Below are 19196 nucleotides of genomic sequence, written 5' to 3'. Positions count from 1 at the left end.
CGCATGCTGCAACTAATTCCTTCTGCACAGCGGATACTAAGTGGATGGCGTCTTCGCCTGGTGCCTTTGCCGCACTCCAGACGCTCTCAAAGACGTCAGTATCAAATTCCTTTTCACGCCAACTACTTTTTCGAGAGGGATTTCTGCGAGACAGTTCCCTTTCTTGAGAGAACGAAACTTCAGCGATTATAGCCATATGGTCGCTATTTGTGTAAATATCTGATACCTTCCACTTAATATGTCTGCTAAGCGTGTCGTTAGCAAACATTAGGTCTATTATAGAACCTTTATTACCCTTTTGAAACGTATTTTTTTGCCATTGTTTAGAATCGTGAGGTTAGTTTGACTCAAAAATTCTAGAATGAGGCGACCACGGTGATTTGTAATTCTGCTACCCCAAGTGGTCTATTAAAATCACCCGCTATTATTATTGGCGATTTGTTTCTGGTCTCTAGAGACAGCCCCAGGAGAAAATCTTCAAATTCTCTAATTGTTGCGCTAGGACGAGCATGGCAGCTTACAAAATATATACCTTGTATCTTCGCCCATGTAAAGCCGTTATGGACTTATTTGGAGCGGGATGAGAAAACTTGTCCTTTGCAGGCGCATATTGCAGCCTTGCCACTTCTATCTTTACACCAAGTGCTCTCCGAACGCAGTCTATATGGTTCGCTTAGTAAGGCGACATCTATATTTAGTTTAGCTGTAACAACCTAATTTTTTCATTGTTTTCATCATTTGTACGTACTTCGGACATGTCGTATTTAAGACGGAGTGCTCTCCTTTGCAAATTATACAGCTCGGGGCATTTTTGCGTACTTTTGCTACATGCCCTGCAGCTCCGCAGCGTGTACAGAGGGCTGACCGATCAGTCTGACTGAGACATTTGTGAGCTATATGACCCAGTTGGAAGCACATAAAACATCGGGTAATGGGTGAGTATTCTCTAAGACGACAGATAGTCCACCCTATCTTCACTTTGCTCAATTTTAGTGCAACTTTAGCGTCTTGAGCGTGCAGACAAATAAGAGCTATTTGTGTGCCACTTCGGGTTTTTCTCATATTTTTGACGCTTGATTTCTCCAGGTTTTAGAACCCACGCTCTTTTTTTAGTGCCTCGCAGATTTCTTCTGGTGTTGTAATTTCGTCTAAGTCCTTACACACTATTGTAACGTTATGGGCTTTTAGCTGTATCAGCGCCATTTCACCCACCGCTCCCTCTAAGACGGTTTGAAATGATTCGGCTCTCTTGTCTGCCTGATTTTTCAACTCGATGAGTAGGTCTCCTTTCATCGTCTTCCATATGTAGGTCACGTTTGATCCCAGCTCTTCAAGACTACTGTCGCTTTTTATCTTCCGGAGAATATCAGCATAAGACGGACCCTCCATTTTGGTTATTATGATGGCGTCCGGTTTCGTTCTAATTTTCTTCTGAATCGGTTTCTTCTTTTTCACAGCATCCACCGATTTTTCACCTGGCCTATGTTGACCCGTAATATTTTCTTGTATTACTTTCGTTGGCTCACTGTTTACTTGTTGCACCTTTTCAGTAGCTTGTTTTGGTTTTTTCGTGGGGGGGTAGGTCACCCGATGCTTCACGCACGCGCTTAGGGGTATTCATCTCTTTAAAAATATGAGATATCTGGGTTGCTTTCTCAACGATATTTATTTTTTCTCCGGTTTCTCGGTTTTTTATATAGGCTCATTATGCTACTCAGTAAATCGCGCATAGCTTGATTTACGTGCCTTTGACCAGCCATCATATTTTCCAACTCTTTAATTTTACAACCCAGCTTATTAAAATGGTCGGAAGTTTCATTATTTAGTGAATTCTCTTCACTTCTGCTTGCTCGGTCAGTAGTTTCATCGCTAATTGTTGATCCAGCAGCAGTGGATTCCCCATTCCTGCCGTTAGGAGGCGTTCTCAAAATTTTAGAATTTCTCCGGAAAGGATTCTCTGGTGTACGGCCCATACTATTCAGTGAGAAAATAGTCTGGCTACACCTGTCAATCAGTATGTTCATTCCCTACCGCTAAAACCTTACTTATATTTTCAATGGTTGGCAACGCCTAACCCAAAAGCAAAACGAAAAGGGAGAAAGCGAAAACGGAGAACAGCTGATTAATCAAAACAAAACGGCATAAAAATATGTGCATTTTGCTGTGATTTGCTGTTAGTAGGGGAAATGGAAAAGAAACTTCAAACTAAAAAATTTGCAAGTTTGCCACGTAAAAGCACAGGTATGTACAAATGAATTTTTATTTAAAACAAATTGTACTTAGCTATTTCTCTAGGCTTATTATCTACTTGAATCCTCCGGACTTCCGGTAAGTACCAAGACAAAAACTATGTAAGGTCATTGTGAAAATTGGGATTAATCCAAGAAAAATCAAGAGGGTAAAAAAAAACACTTCCACTTCACTCGAGTAGTATGAATATGCAAAGAAATATGTAGGTATATAAATATGTCATTATACATTTACATTAATTAAATAATTAGGTAATAATACAAATATGATTTTATTATACATATATTTCCAAAGATCTAAGAAATTCATCATGAAATAGTTCAATTTATACGTACATATGTATGTATGTACATAAATTATATGCAGAGTCGTTTGCTCATTGTAAATATGCGAATCTGTAAGCGTAAATTCCTTAACATCGGCAACAGCTAATTTTAATGAGCGTGTTTCACCACTGCTAGCTAAGAAGGAGAAATGTTAACAGTGGCGCGTGAACAGAGCTGAGCATTTAATGAAAATTATGCTCAGGAATATACATTGCTATTATAGACATATGTTGGCCTTTTGCTTATATTATACGCTTACATACTTACCATCATATTAATTGATATGATTATCATTTTGCGTATTTTTATGAATACATGCAAAACTGATAATATTCTAATTATATATATTATGCTTTTTCCAAAACAATAATTGTAGTTAATGTACGAAAAAGAGCTATTTTTTGAAGTTATACTTCTTATACGAGTTCGGAAAAGGTTGCGATAGATTCAGGTTGCGCAACCTTGCTCAATATGAATCTACGCAACCTTGTCTGCGAAGATGTTCGAGCAGTAAGCGAAGCGGAGACAATCGGCGATCGCTTGTTCGTTTCTTTCGGCACAGCTCGGCTTTTCTACCAACAACACAATGTTGCCATGCTTATGCTGTTGTTGTTTTTGTAGAACAATGTTTCAATTTTTGGTTGGTGACATATTCAATTAAAAAATCAATTCTGTTGGGATTCGAACCTACGTACCTAGGTGCTCGTCGTCACTTTTGAAGCGCTTACCACCAACACCACCATTGACACTTGAATTGCGTTGCCCTAATTATGGTTTGGTTATGCATGAAAGAAATATACAATGAATCGCCGATTGTTACCTCTTTTTTTGCTGCTGCTGCGCATAAATATGTTTGTATGCTTGTTCATTATTGAGGTTATACTCCTTTTTCTTTCCTTTGTTTTCCATTTCTGCGAATTCTCAACTATTTTATGTGCCCTTTTATTGAAATACCCTGCGTTGGCCGTTGAAAAATTAAGGCTATACTTTACAGGAATTTCTGTAGTTAGTCTTCATTTACATTTTTTGGAAATCGTACCGCGATGACGAGGTATATCGTTTTATCTGACAGCGTGAGGTTTAAGAAGTTCATTTCTAATTTTGTCTTGTGGCATATTAGAAATGATGTTTCTTCGAAAATCGTTCGCTTACAACGGATAAAACGACTTCTGAGTGGTGATTTTAATGAATAAATTCCTTTTGGTTGAAATGCTCTGTGTTGGCCGTTGAAAAGTTAAGACTATAATTGTCAGGATCATTCATTTCTTCAAAGAAATAAATGACCTTTAGAAATATGCATATTTGCATTATTTCGTTGTCATTTCCATATTCGTAGCAATAGAATTTCTATGGCATAAGTAAAGTAATGGCCACCGATTGTCACCCCTTGCCGCTGTAGCAGCTTCGCCTACAAACATTCGTAAATACATATGTATGTATGTATACGTATGATCGTGAATACATATCGACGCAGATTTTTGCGAGAAGTACCAGAAAGTTGTCCCCGAGCATGCCTTTGCCTACAAGCGTCTTTTCGCGACGATGGCAAAAGCTAAAAGTCATGATTTTAACAATTTCTGATATTTATATGCAAAAAAAATAAACTTGACAACATAGTTTATTTGTCGATTTTCAAGCCAAGAAATGTGTCAAATAAAATATTCAATATTCCTCTGATTTATGTGTACAGTGGATCCCGGTTAAGTAGTACTCCGGGATGTGCTTGCGTTCCACGTACTTAGTGTACAGCTGCAGCACATCGTGTACTAACTTTATAGTAGCAGGTTAGTTGCGAAATAAGTTTAAACGAGGTGGAGTGTTTAAGGAGTGGAGGATGCGGTATAAAAGCTAGCAGATCCGTTGAAGCTTCTGTGACGGTGGCGAACCGACACCGCCTCTTAGAACTAAAGTTGACCGGTACACAGCGTGGCGCACTGGGAATCCCTCGAAACTCTAACAACGACTTCTCTGTTGCTAGTGTTAAAAGGGTGATGTGAGCTTGCTCTGCCGAGGTGTGAGCCACGTTGTTTGCCTGTAACCAGCCCCTTCGGGCTCTGGTCAAGAAGTGTGCATTGGGCGTAGGATTAGTAGCCTTCGTTGCCCCGGGCGAGCGCCGGTCCGTCCGTGTTTTCCGGGACCGGTCAAGCGAAGGACAGGCCTCAGGGAACTGGGGTAGGAGCATAGACATCGAGGGTATACCCGTTCCTGTCTATTTCGGCCCGCCCCCTACACACGATGCGCTGGTAAAACAAAACAGAAGATAATGAATAACTTACTGACAAACAATGCAACCAACGCTACGAGCAACAGTGATAACAGTAGAAACATCTATGCCGCTCTGATGAGCAGCGGACCTAGAGCAATTAACAACGGAATTAGCAGGAAGCTAGATATAAACTCCTCTCAGGGAACACCAAGTTCGGATATAGACCCCTTTAAACGGGCACCGAGATAAGGTAGATCGCCCACAAATGCGCTGGGTGTTGAAAAGCCGACAAGGGCAAGATCATCACCACCAGCCCTGCAAGATAGCACACCACAGGCTAAGCAAGCACTCTCATATGTAGACTACACGAGAGAACTAGGAGAAGAGATTAAGAAGCTAACGGAATTGATGTGTCCACCCTAGCGAACCACCAATAATAACATAAGTGACCTTCTTAGTAGCATAGGAGTACTATATGGAAAAGCACAGAGTGAGCACATAAAAATGAAAGAAAGAAGAAACTTTCTGAATATGCCCCCGACCACGGATGCAATACCAAAAAGACCCCGTGATGAAAAGCAGGCCAAAAGACGGACCCCACCGAAGAAAAACAAACCCACCCATGCCGAGGAGTCAAGGCAGCCTAAAGAGGGGAAAAGAGATAAGCCTACCATAGGTGCCCCAAAGGATGATTGGACCGAGGTAAAACGGAAGAAGCGGACGACATATAAGCAGCCGCGACGGCCTGATGCCATCATAATTGCGCGAACAGGGAATATGACCTACAGCGACATTCTCAGGGCAGTTAAGAAAGAAGATGCTCTCCAGAAGCTGGGTGAAAATGTAACCCGAATTAGAAAGACGGCCAAAGGCGAAATGTTGCTAGAATTAAAAGATGCGCAAAAGGAAAATACAAGCGACTTCACAAATGAGATAGGTAAAGTTCTGGGGAATCAGGCAAAAATTAAAGCACTTACCCACGAAACAACGATAGATATTCGGGATCTAGACGAAATAACCTCTGAAGACGACATCTGCACTGCTATACGTGCACAAATAAAGGAGCTAGATGAGATTGATAAAGCATCACTAAAAAGCCTCAGAGCGGCATATGCGGGCGCAAACAGCCGTGCTAAGCCTCTCTGCTCACCAGGCGAGATTCCTACTTGACGCGAGGAAAATAAAAGTAGGATGGGTTGTTTTCCGGATCAGGGAAAGACCGACCCTTAAGAAGTGCTAAAGGTGCTTGGAATATGGCCACCAAGCGAAGAATTGCAGCAACCCAGCTGACAGAAGCCAGTGCTGCCTTAAATGTGGAGAAAAGGGGCACTTTGCAAAGACATGCGAAAAAAAACCATCCTGCGACGTGTGTAAAAAAATGGTCGAGAGAGCACAGACAACCAAATTGGGAGTAAAAAATGTCATATGTACATAGAAGCGTGCAAAAAAACGAAAACATGAGAGTCTTGCAACTTAACCTCAACCACTGCGAAGCAGCGCAAGAGTTACTCACGCAAACGGTGTTTGAGCAAAAAGTGGACATAGCAATAATAAGCGAGCAGTACAAAAATCTGGGTACTGAAAACTGGAGCTCCGATGAAACAAAAAAAGCTGCTGTATGGGCCTGCGGGAACAAGCCATTCCAAAGCAAGCCATTATCAGGACAAGCCTACTGCACACGTGCAAAAATCTGTGGCATAAACTTTTACAGCTGCTACATCCCACCGAGCGCTCAACAAAACGAATACGAAAGAACTCTAGATAATCTGGTACGAGACATTGCAAATACAACAATGAACATTGTAGTAGGAGACTTCAATGCATGGGCAATAGAATGGGGCAACACCCACACAAATAGGAGAGGGGATGCGCTCCTAAAGGCGTTCTCAACGCTTGACATTGTGCTGTTAAATACTGGTAACAAGAACACCTTTGAAAAGAACGGACTCGGTTCCGTAACTGACATAACTTTTGCCAGTAGCTCCCTGGTGCGGAAGATTACCTGGCAGGAAAGCGACCTACACACGCACAGTGACCACCTGGCCCTCTTGATAGAAATAGACAACCCCACGCCGTTACAAGGATTCTGTCCATCAAGAAAAGCCCAAACCAGAGGCTGGAAAGTCGACACCCTTGATGAAGAGGTATTCAAGCTGATATTGGATAGCAACCCGAACAACGCTGCTGCAGAAACGGAACAACAGGCGGAACACTTAATACGACACATCAGCAAGGCATGTGACGCCGCTATGTGCAGAAAAAGGCAAGGCACGCACAGGAAACCTGCATACTGGTGGAATGACGAAATTGAAGTCCTACGAAGCGAATGTCACAAAGCAAGGCGCCTGTGCCAAAGAGGGCGACAATCGACGAATTACGCAGTGCTACAGGAATGTTTTAAGAGGAAGCGAAACGACCTCAAAAAACCTATTAAAAGGAGAAAGGCCTGCTGCTTCAAAGAGCTGTGCAATAAACTCGACGAAAATCCATGAGGTGATGCCTACAGGATAGTGAAAGGCCAAGCTCCAACTTGTCCCAAACTACTAAAGACTGTAGTAGATACCCTCTTTCCCGCGCAACCGCCAGAAGAATATCGATCAGAAGCAACCGGAACAGTACCTACACCAGTCACTAACAAAGAGGTTGTAGAGGCAGCAGAAAGGTTCGCCAATAACAAGGCATCAGGGCTGGACGGCATACCTAACAGGGTCCTAAAGATAGCCATAAAACACAACACTGACCCGTTCACAAGATTGTTCGAAAAGTGCCTACGAGAGGGCTTATTTCCAAAAATTTGGAAAATGCAACGTCTGGTTCTAATTCCAAAACCAAACAAACCGCCTGGTGAACCACACTCGTACCGACCACTGTGCATGTTAGACACGGTGGGGAAAATACTAGAACGAATAATAAGCGTACGCCTGGAGCAACATCTCGAAAAAGAGCAAACCGGACTGGCCGATAACCAATATGGATTTCGCAGACACAGATAAAAAAAAACGCAATCAAAAAGCTTACTGACGTCGCAAGTAAAGCTATAGAAAGAACTCGATGGATGTATGGCTCTAAAGAGTACCGCGCGGTAGTCACTTTCGATGTTAAGAATGCCTTTAATTCAGCCTACTGGCCGCATATAATAAGAGCTCTCCAATTAAAGAAAACACCACCCTATTTGCTGAATATCGTCTCCAACTACCTGTCGGACAGGGTCCTGCTATACGAGACAGACGAAGGACCACAACGCTATATGGTGACGGGCGGGGTTCCACAAGGCTCAGTCCTAGGCCCACTCCTGTGGAATATCTTATATGATGGAGTGCTGCGCCTCCCATTACCCAAGCAGGTGCAAATAATTGGATACGCGGATGGCATCGCGGTGACTGTGGTAGCAAAAGAAATTCACGAAATAGAGCGTTTGTGCAATCATGTAGCGGAAAAAATACAAGAATGGCTTAGGGTAACAAAGCTTCAACTAGCTTGCCAAAAGACGGAAGCAGTACTAATCACAAGCTGGAAGAAGTTAGAGGTCGCTACACTCAATATTGACGGATATACCATTACCACACAGCAATCTCTGAGATATCTAGGAGTGATGATAGACTCGAGGTTAAGTTACAAGACGCATATAGACAAAGCTTGTGAAAAACCATCTAGGGTGATGGCGGCGCTAACAAGGATAATGGCCAATATTGGTGGACTAAGTCAGAATAGACGAGTCCTCTTGGCCAAAGTGAGCCAATCTATACTTATGTATGCTGCACCCATATGGGGGATAGCGCTGCAGCAGAAAACATACGCAGAAAAGGCGAAATCAATAGTATCAGGCGGCTGGAGTTATATCAGGCCTCATGCCACCAGACATAATGGCCATGGAAATGAAGCGAGTATTCGACAAAACGAAAAGCACTGGCGCCCGCTTAACGAATGAAGAGAGGAAGCAGGAAAGACAAAGGAGCCTAACCGAATGGCAGAAACGATGGGACGAAGCAACTACGGGGAGATGGACGCACAGGCTTATTAGAAGCATACAACCATGGATAGAACGGAAACACTGCAATGAAAATGCATTACATATCTTTTTTTCCTGCCCAAAATATGAAAAAGAAAGACTAGAAATAGAGAATGTGATCGAAAATGGTCTGGGACAGAATGAGAGCGTGGGCAGCTATAGCTATGCAAGAGTTAAAAAATAAAGAGTGGCAACGCAGCGAAAACAGAAGGATTAATCGGAATCAAACCGAAAACGTGTGAATGAAGAGCCGAATGGCTAAGCTTGGTCCCACGATGTAATGCCTAACGGTGGTTCCGTGGGCCAAATATAAGCAAAGATGACGGATTTCAGGGTTTAGTACGTAGGCGCACTGTGTCGCAAGTCCAGCTTGGGAGTGCGGCCAACACGAATCGTGCATATCGTCCGGAAAAATGACGATATCTTTGAAGATTACCCCTCCGAAACCAAAAAAAAAAAAAGTAGTACTCCGCTTAAATGAAAATCATCCCTCTTAACTGCCTATATCTTGCTGCATCTCACGGTTTGTTTTTTAAAATACATAGAAATTATTGTTTTAAGTACCACTCGATTAAGTATCCGCACTCGCTTATGTGCCATATTAAATTTTTTTTTAACAAACCATAAAAATCTGAATCTTTGATTGTGGCACATAACCGTGATTGACTGTATTTGTCAAGGAATGTACAAAATATTGTTACGCGGCTTGCAAAAATCTGCGTCGACATGTATGCAAGCTCACACACAAACATACATACATATCTACGACTGTTTGTAGACGAAGCTGGTAGAGCGGCAAGGGAAGCAGTGGCAATTGGCGATCGTTCGTTGGTGTTTTCGGAACAGCTTGGATTTTCTACCAACAACAATGTGTTGTGAAGCTTAGTCGTCGCGTCATTCTTTGGGCACATTGACTCTTTGACATTAAAGCAAAAAATATGAGCTTCGCCATTGGTTGTTCGCGTCAACGGAAATTTCGCATGAAGCATTGAATGTACATATTTACATACATTTGTTGCATGTCGACAAATTTACAAACATTTTGCGTATGGTTCTTTTATATTTGTTTACATGCACACATAATTATACATATATGGGCAAAAGTGCGACCGCTTGGTCTTTTAACATGATATCGAAAAGTTTATTGACCAAAGCAAATATTTATATAAGTATATAAATATACATATATATGTATGTCGTACCTAACCTATATAAAATGCATATTTAGGTAGTAATACAAATCTTATTGAATTACACATATGTACGTACATACTTATACTTGCAAAGATTTTATGGAATTCATCATAAAATAGCTCAATTTTAAAATATATACTTATGTACATACTTATGTGCTTTCATAACAAATATACATACATAAGTATGTATACCGATCTATAAATTATAGAGCATCGTTTGCGCATAGTAAAAAAATGAATCTGTGAGCGTACATTCCTTAACATTGGAATTATCATTATTTTTCTCATTTAACACTGAAAATACTCAATTCTGTTATTTTCGTGTACCCTGATGTTAAGTGGTGAAACACGCTAATAATTTTCTGTGGTGAAACACGCTCATCCAAAACAGTAAATATCCCAAAATCGAAATATCCCTAAATTCTCGACATCGTGAACCTTCTCTATAAATATACGTTCTCTGATACACGTATGTCCGGCATATGATGCCATAGCATGCATGCGCAATCAAGGAATATTTATGAAACAAATGGTGGTGTACCACTCAGAATTGACCGTCCTACGTTGCTCAAGCGGAACAGTCGCCACATGACCAGTTTTGCGAAAGAAACAGGCGACCATTTGCTTCGAAGTGCTTCTTCCACGAACAACTTTCGTTGGATTTGGCTCGTTTTGGAAGACCCACACGGTCGATTGCTGTTTTGTTTCGGGCTCATACTCATAGATCCATGATTCGTCACCTGAGACGATCTTATAAACGTCTTTTGAAGCACCGCGATCGTATTTTTTCTGCATTTCTTTACACCAATCGATACGAGCCTTTTTTTGAGCGATTGTCAAATTGTGCGGGATCCAACGAGAACAAACCTTTTTTACGGCCTGGTGTTCATACAATATCGAATGTATGCTGGTGGGAGAAATGCATAGGCATGCCTCTATCTGAAGGTATGTTACGTGACGGTCTTGCATCATCAGTTCACGTACGGCATCGATGTTTTCTGGCACAACGGCTGTTTTTGGACGACCTTCACGGAATTCGTCTTTGAGCGAGCGTCAGCCACGATTGAATTCGTTGTACCAGTTCTTCACAGTGCTATAGGATGGTGCTTCATAGCCATACAAAGATTTTAGTTCATCGATGCACTCTTGTCGTGATAATCCATGTTTTTGTCCGAGTTGAATTTTTTAATTCCCTGTAAATAAAACAATTCACGATTAAATGACAAAACGTTCTGAGTGATGTTATGCTAGAAAATGTCAAACTTTCCAATGGAAATGTCAGATTGCACCTGGCAACACTTAGTGTTGCCTAGGCCAGAAATATATATATAGCAGCCCCCATATTGCCTACGTATTTAACTTATATATGTACATAGGTTTGGTAAGTTATATCCTTATATAATTATTTGCTTTGGGCATTAGAAGTTTTGAAAACATCTCAAAAGACAAAGCCGTCGCATAGACATGTGTACATGTAAAAAGATTAAACAAAAACCATATGCATAATGTTCACTTATTCACATACTTATGTACATATGTAATTTTGTGTGCACGTAAACAAATATGAAAGAATCGTTCGCATAATGTTTGTAAATTTGTCTACACACAACTTTATTTGTAAATATACATATACGCCCACATCCGAGCTGTGCTGAAAAAAATTAAACAATTTTCACCGCTTCCCTGCCGCCTATAAACCAGCGTAAATATGTATGTTTGTGTGTGAGCTCGCATAACGACGCAGATTTTTGCGAGACGCGTAAAAATATTTCAGAATTACAAAATATTTTTTTCATTCCTTGACAATTACTGTCAATCCCGGTTATGTGACACAATCAAAGATACATATTTTTGTGGTTTGTTAAAAATAAAATATAATATGACACATAAGCGAGTGCGGATACTTAAGCGAGTGGTACTCAAAACAATAATTTCGATGTATTTCAAAAAACAAACCGTGAGATGCAGCAAGATATAGGCAGTTAAGAGGGATGATTTTCATTTAAGCGGAGTACTACTTAACCGGGATCCACTGTACCCATAAATCAGAGGAATATTGAATATTTTCTTTGAAAAATGTCTTAATAGAAATTCGGCAAGTAAACTATGTTGTCAATTTTATTCTAATATTCTTTAATACTTATACGAGTATTTGCGTGGTTGTCATATTTTCCTTCTCATACAAATATCAGAAATTGTTCAATTTATGATTTTTAGCTTTTGCCATCGTCGCAAAAAGACGCTTGTTGGCAAAGGCATGCTCGGGGAGATGTAATGGTGTTTGTTTTTATGAATGATGCGGGTTTGCCTGTTGAGAGTGCGCTTGTGTTCATGAATGAAAATGTTGTTGTTTTGTGTGTCTTTCTACAAATTTGGGCATCGACTATTTGGCTGCCATATTGACTTGTGACGTGGCTGATGCTATTTGAGACAATTGTTGTTTTGTAATCTTTTCGCGTGACATACATATCTACATGTGTACGCATATCTGTATGTAAGTTTGTATATGCATTATTTGTGTGCCAATGTCATGTGCACATATTTATGTATATATAGTATCTATGAGCAGCGCGCACATGTTATTATTGATAAGTGACCAAGAATGATAGAAACAAGTTTGCGCAATGACGAGTTCAAATTTTGTTCGTTCTGCGCATCTACGTCACGGTTGACCAACGTACAATCAGCTGATTTTCAGTTGCTTGTTTTTCTTTGCAATAAGAATCCATTTTGTATTGCAGGCATACAAAACATTAATATCATCAAAAGTTAACATCAATATAAGTGAATATTAATAAAAGATATCAATATAAGTGAATATTTTATAGTGAACATTTACCTACATATTCATTTAATTGTATTTTCATTCTATCATTTAATTTTGTCTCTTTGCTGTGTTTGTTTCAACCATATACATTTCTGCAAATAAAAATATTGAATATTTTGTGACCAACTATCAATTTATTGTCTTATTTAATTTTATTTTTTTGCTATACATACTTACAAATTAAGTTTTTATTTAAGGAACGAATACTAAAATACATTCTAGCTCTAAAAACCAATGTTTACTTTGGTGCTACAATTTAAAAAATTACTTAAATCTAAGTGTTTCTGGACGTAATTTGTACATATATGCAAATCAGTACCATTTACATCGTCAAATACTGCTTGCAAGGCTGTCATATGCTCCATCAACATATCTGTTGGTTTTGAGAGTCCTTCTTCAAAAGGTGATCCACCCAAGTATAAGACGAACAATTTTCTGAATTGGCGCAAATTTCGGGGTTGTCTTTACCAAGATGGTGGCAGATGTACCTTGCCAAATTTTCAAGTCCGTCGTTGTTGAGAATCTTCAAGTCATCATTTGTTTCAATTGGGTCAGCGGAATTTAGATAAACTGACACACGTTGAAAAATATTACCTGCAAAAATATAACAAACATACATACATGCGTATAAATAAATGGAATAAATTGTTAGTTAAGGTTATTTTTACAATTAGGATAAGAAACAGTGGTTAGTATGCAAAAACTTAGTTTGTATATACATAAGTACATATTTGCATTTGTTAACATCAATACATTTTTATATAAGAATGCATTAGATAGAATTTAATTTTATCATTAAAGTTAAAAAGTTGAGCATAAGTATGTTCGCTGATTTCTAAATTTTCCGCTATAAATTTTGCAAAAAAGGGATTGTCGTTTTGGATTCTTTTTTTGCCAGCTCTGGCTTAACATAATTTTTACTGGAACCTATATCCACTAAAAATTTTAAAATTCTGCCGCTCTCCGCCTTTACTTCGAAGAAGGGGAGCGAAGAGCTAATTATTCTAAAAAAATGGACATCGCTTGGTTCACCAAATTGTCCGTCTTCCTGTGAAGTTGTGTCAATGTGAAATGTTCGTTGCTCTTTCCTTCGCTGTTGATTCGGAAATTCTTGTGGCCTCTTACCAAAGTGCTCACTTCCTTGGGGTCTGTTTATATAGTTAGCGCGACGAGAGTGTATGCTCGGGTCGACGTCCATGGGCTCTGGACGTGTCTGCGGTTTCGGAGGTCTTGAGGGGTTATTATCGTAGTGAAAATTGTTATATTGTTGCTGTCTTGGTTGCCAAGTTGTTCGCTGTGGTTGGGGTAAATGCGATAGCTGGGGGTAAAATTGGTGCCTTTGTCGCTGTGGAAAATTCCTTCTTGGAGGTAAGGGTGGATTCTGTACTAGTTTTGCATTGTACGCATGGTTCATACGAAAGTTTTGGTTCTGTAGTTTTAAACGGAGATGAAGAGCCTGCGGCAGATCGTACGGCTCTCGTATTCCTAATAGTCTAGCTAAATCCCCGTTAAGCCCTCTTACAAAAGTATCTAATGCTTTGTCTCTATATGATATTCGTTGCCCATATCGAGAGAACCGAATTTATTTAGTATCAATGAAAGATGGATATACACCTGTTGATAGAAATCTGAAACTGTTCTATTTCCTTGGACCAATGTGGTCATTTGATATTCTAATGTTGACAAGTCGCGCTTGTCACCGTAGTGCATAATTAGACATTTGGAAATCAAGTGGCGAATTGTATGCTTCCAATGCCGCATCGGCATTGCCTATCATTTTGGTCCGTATTACGCTTAAAATTCCGTAATACTTCGGTGTCCCCTTTTGAGGTTCATATATAGCTAAAACCCGATCTACGCTTTTTTTCCACTAGTTGAATTCTCCTGGATTGCCAGAGAATTCCTTTAGACATTATACGATGTCAGGTATCCTATCCAATTCGCCAAGTTGTTCTGTGTTCCATGTCTATTGTTTGGGCCGTAATTCTTAATATAATGTCTAATTAGTTACTATAGGCTGCTTCCACTTACAGAGTTGTTGAGGATTCTGTTGTTGGTGTTACTACTGATAGTATTTCTATTAGCTGCCGGGCCGAATATAGAAACGTCAACCACTTGCTGAGCTGTATGTGGTTGTGGTTGGGGGGAGAAGAATTCCGTTTGTACGCGGGGTCTTTTCCTTAATTCTGCTTTTCCTTTTCACGCTACGGCACAATGCGCTTGGTTATGTTACGTTGTGTTTGTTTTTATTTTGTTTATAAAAAAAGTTTAACTTTTTTCCGCTGTTTAAATGAGTTAAGGATCCACCCCCTCTACTCGGTAAAACTGGCGCATCCTAATGCAACAGCGCAATTTACCACACCACACCAACACAACTCACCACACCTGTTCCCACTCAACAAAAAGGATGGACAACGGGATGGGACACACAATTCAATCTATACAATTCGCACGTCAACAATTCGACCTGAAGTTCGCCCGCCAACATACATTCATACACACTGCGCCGCGTAATTCCCACTTTGGCTTCGATCATCATCGTTCCGCCTGCACCGATTTACAGCGATCCAACGTGATATAATTATTTTCGCAAACCATTGCATTGTAAATAAACGATAATTTTAAATAAATCATACCTTTTAACTAAATAACCTTTTCTTCATTTTAAACATTCGCGCGAGTGTGAGTGAACATTGAAATCAGTGGTTTCTATTCCCCAATAAATTGAGGCGGTAAACTAAACATGGTCCTTCGAGCCATAGTGACAGGCACTATGGAGTTTTAAACAAAACAAAATAAAAGAAAATCCAGTGCAGTGCGGAGAATAGCAGTGTCGAACCATCAAACAAAAAAAAAAACAAGCAAAACACAAGAAAAAGTGTGGTGACTCGCCAAAAATATATGCATACATATACAGTTACGGACAATTGAATACAATCATCCGTTCTAAATATAAATAAATATTAATTTGATTTAAATTCGACTAAGATATATTTCAATTATTTACTTCAAGTCAAGTGCTATTGGTAGCAGAAAAATATTACACAAACATTTTCGAAACATTACAAAAGCAAAACTACGGTGAAAAAAAAACATAAAGTTATAAAAACAAAATAAAAAAAACAGTACAAATACAAAACCATAATTAATATATAAATACATACATAAGTATGCTAGTGTGGTGACCAAGTAAAAACAAAAACAAAAAAAACAGCAACCAAGACAAAAGAGCTCAGTGTGCTAAAATTATAAAATTAAACGACCAATAAACAGTGCCAACAAAAAAAACAACATAGACAATATCGGGCGCGAAACCTAAAAGCAAACAAAAAAGCAATAAATAAACGCGCGAAATTTTAAAACAAAACATAAATCGGGCGCGAAATCTAAAAACGCCCAGACATTAAAACAACAAAGCACACAAAAAAACAGCGCAAGGAGGAGCACAGAAAGAGAGACAAAACGCAGAATATATATGTATTTACATCTAAGAAACCCCTGAAGGAACTAAGTGAGCGTATACAATCCAGTTTTCTATAATTTGTAATATGCATATACATATGTACATATGTATTAAAAAGAAAGTACGGATTTACATACTAATGTAAAATCTGTAATAAAAATCCGTTTAAACAGCGCTATAAAACGGTTACCAAACTTACATATAAGACCCTAATTTAATTTACGGGAAAACCGATAAAAGTTTGGTATAATATATATGTACATACATACATATATCTAAATATTTAAAACTTAATTAAAATAATTATCAAATGCCTATATGTTAGCTTACCTTTGTGTGTCCAAACACAACCATTTAAAAAACGCAGGAAGCAGAAAATATTCAAGCATTTACATGCGAAAAATTTCCGACGCACCCCTTATGCTTAATTAAGCAATAAGCACGGCTGCATACAAGTAAGCAAAGGCAGAAATATTTGTAAAAAGAAACTAAATAGAACTATACTTACATACATATATGCATATATATCTATTTAGTGAAAACATACATACATACTTATATTCGTTACATATTATATAATTGCCAAGCGCAAAAAATATATTTATATATTTACACACATATATCTATAATGTACATATATTAGACGGCGGTCCTAATAGATACTACGCAAAAGTGCATATGAACATACATACTTATGTATATGTTATATAAAATTACTTTTTTTAATACCGAGTTCAATATCTCTCTCTAAAAAAAAAATATTATAACATTTATTTACAAATATACGGCAAAGAATCTGCTTGCGACACTAAATAAAGTCTCAACATATTACATATTAACACACATTAGTACATATTCAAAGTACACATTGGCAATTATTCGGCAATACCTCTTGTTCTTTGGCAAACAAAAACAAGCAGGATTGTATACAAAAAGCGAGTTGATCTCTCTAACGAGCTCTCAATTGCTTAAGAATATAAGAAAAAGCATAATCATAAGCACACAAACAATTCGTGCATACTTATGTAAATAGCGCATTGATCTCTTCAGCGAGCTCTCAATTGCATAAAACATAAGCACATACATACATACAAACAAGTCCTATATACTAACATAAGGACGTAACAAGTCTTAATAAATTAAAGGTGCGGTATTAATAAAAAAAAAAAAATACTTATAGAAAACAAAGTATTCAGTTCACACTGAAAAATATTTCTACATACAACTAAAATAATGAACAATAACAAAAATCAAAGTACACCTGGAGCTACACGCTCAAAACAGGTGGCTAGATTTATTTCAGAAAGTGACAGTTTAACAAGATACTGCACTAGATTTGCCTCTTCACCGATTCACGAAAACTCGGAATCGTTATTAGAAATAAAAACTCAAAATCTTAAAAATTTTTGGACTCGCCTCCAAGCGGCTCATGACGCCATAGTAGATTCTGACAATTCAGATCTACCACAAGATTTTAAATCATCGGCTTACGATATTTACGAAAACTGCTTAGAACAATATGAAGAAACGAAAGCAATGATCTCCGATCAATTAAAGGTAATAAAAGCAATTGCACCTACTCCCCACAGTAGAGTAGAGCTGCCACAAATGCAACAATATCAAGAGGCAAGCTCAGGCATCCACCTCGAGGTGCCCGCATGTGACACAGAAACCTTTTACGGAGGTTATGAAGAATGGCCGTCCTTCCGGGACATGTTAACGGCCGTGTACATAAACCATCCTCAATTATCACATGCGCAAAAATTGTATCACCTCAGATACAAAACTAAAGGTCAAGCAGGCGAAATAGTCAAACAGTTCGCATTAAATGACGACAATTTCAATTTGGCTTGGGAAGCTCTAAAAGCTAGATATGAAAACGACAGAATACTGGTCGATAACCAAGTAACGACACTAATGAACTTGCCAAAAGTTAAGAAAGGAACAAGTGTAGAATTCATGAAACTAGAATCCACTGTTTCAAATTGTTTGTCGGTTCTATCGACACTAAATATTCCCACAGACAGCTGGGACCCAATTCTGGTAAACATTTGCACCGCCGCATTACCAGAAAAGTCGTTACTTCTATGGGAGCAATTGCTGTCATCACGAAAAAAGTGCCCAACGTGGCAGCAAATGAAAAATTTTCTCACCGCCCAATATGAAATTGCGGAAAGGTTAGAAGAAAAAGTAATCAAAACTAAGATCATTAAACACGACCAAAATAGAAGCTTCAATAGACCCCAAGCTAGAAGCAACAAAAATTTAAACAAAAGCTTTCACAAAACGCTCTCGTTCATATTCGAACAAAACAAATATATGTCATGCGAACTATGTATGTGGGCATAAACTCAAAACTTGCGAGAAGTTTAAAAAATTAAATATTAACGAAAGGAACAACTTTGTCAGATCAAAAAGACTCTGTACAAACTGCTTGTCCCATCCACACAATCTTAAAAATTGCAAAAGCAAATATAATTGCTTCTATGGTCACAAAAGACACAACTCAATGCTTCATTAGAGCAGATATCCCATCTTACCCCAAAGAAGCGCCTATTCACAAAGAACCACGGGTTTAATTGCAAAAGCAAATCCCGATACCCAAAATTCAAAAAATTGCCAAGAGACACTATGTTGCTCAAAGGCACAAAAAGTTCAAACGCTGCACAGCGAAGCACATAGTGGACTAGTTATAGAACCAGTTACCACCAGATCAACTCAGGTTGAGAACAAAAACCTTAATTCACAATTAAGTAAATCGCAAAAGTTAAAAAAAACTTCCATTAGCAAACAAAACTATAAAAGATCAGTATTGTGAGCACTTCTCTAAAGCCACAACTACTGGATCAAATAATGGCCGGTACGTCGTACGACAACCACTAGGGCCACAATTTTGCAATACCCCACATAAAGGTATAA

The 19196-nt window shown here is 38.8% G+C and overlaps 1 pseudogene; it reads left to right on the top strand.

The window, feature by feature from the left end:
- Positions 1-3553: 3553 nt before the first annotated feature.
- LOC120781031 lies at positions 3554-3754 on the top strand (annotated as a pseudogene).
- The last annotated feature ends 15442 nt before the right edge of the window (positions 3755-19196 follow it).

This window comes from Bactrocera tryoni, unplaced genomic scaffold (assembly GCF_016617805.1).
Source record: "Bactrocera tryoni isolate S06 unplaced genomic scaffold, CSIRO_BtryS06_freeze2 scaffold_25, whole genome shotgun sequence".
Lineage (NCBI taxonomy): Eukaryota > Metazoa > Arthropoda > Insecta > Diptera > Tephritidae > Bactrocera > Bactrocera tryoni.
This window is presented reverse-complemented; position numbering and strand designations above follow the sequence as displayed.